The sequence below is a fragment of the Egretta garzetta genome, unplaced genomic scaffold (genome assembly GCF_000687185.1).
Source record: "Egretta garzetta isolate BGI_Z169 unplaced genomic scaffold, ASM68718v1 scaffold7, whole genome shotgun sequence".
Taxonomy (NCBI): domain Eukaryota; kingdom Metazoa; phylum Chordata; class Aves; order Pelecaniformes; family Ardeidae; genus Egretta; species Egretta garzetta.
The window spans coordinates 1875210-1876202 of record NW_009260350.1 but is presented as its reverse complement, the minus strand read 5'-3'; the positions used below and the strand labels follow the sequence as shown (position 1 = coordinate 1876202).

General features: G+C 53.6%; 1 protein-coding gene across 1 annotated transcript in view; it reads left to right on the top strand.

The window, feature by feature from the left end:
* Window positions 1–993, top strand: part of TBX3 (T-box transcription factor 3) — a 19323-nt gene that overhangs the window by 17343 nt on the left and 987 nt on the right. The window lies entirely within an intron of this gene.

The window sequence follows — 993 nt, the reverse complement described above, 5'->3', positions numbered from 1 at the left end:
GGGAGCTGGACGGGTTTGCTCCGAGCCTTTGTGCAGAACGTGGGGCCGCGTTGCCGGTCCCTCTGCGGGGAATGGGGGTCCCCGCCGCCGCCCCCCACGATCGTGCCGCCCGATTCCGCTCCTCGGGAAATTTGTCACCGCGATCTTCTGGCAGGAAAATTTCCCTTCTGCCGCGAAACTTTTCCTAGGCTCTCTCGCTTTTATTTTCCCACAGGTTTCTCGAAAATTTTTATTTTTTTTCCCCAGCTTTCCCTTGCTGTCCGTTCGTGGCCTTTCTCCGCGGATTTTTGAGGGGCGCTTTTTAACTCCTCGGCTCTCCTGAGTCCTATTGCAGCCGGTTTCCATTTCTCCCGATTCCGTGCTAAAAAACAAACAGAACAAACCTCTCCCCAAACCTTAACTACAAATATGAGACAGGTCAGGAGGCTCCCCCGCTCCGCTGGCTGGAGCGGGTGGGGGTAGGGGCTACCCCTAGGAAAAGTGAAAAGCTTGTTTTAATGGGCGGTCATTGCTAAATCTCACCTTAGGGCCAAAACGACTCGCGACCCATTGCCCTCCTTACGATGTATTTATTTGTCTCAGTGGCCCCAGCCGTCAGTCATTAGTGGGGGGGTTAACCCGAGAGCCGCACCACAGTGCTGGTGGTGGTCTTGTGGCTCTTCGGTTTGTTTTAAATATGATTTCTCAACAGGAACCTGCCCAGAAGCGGAGGAATAACCTGTCCCGGGAGGGCTCCCAGGTGAAACATGGCGGGGAACACGCGTGGGAGCGCAGCGAGCGACGAACCCCTCCGAAAACGCGGCTGTCTCGGTCTAAGAAAGCGGGGCTTTGGTTTGCACCCCGAAGGGTTTGCTCCCGGGAAAAGTGGCGGCTTGGGCCAGCAGAGATTTTATTTAATGAACCTGGCGGCGTTTTGTAATTTTCTTAACAATTACGGAGGGGAAAAAAAAAAGAAAAAAGAAAGAAAAAAAGAAACCCAAGTGCAACAGCAGC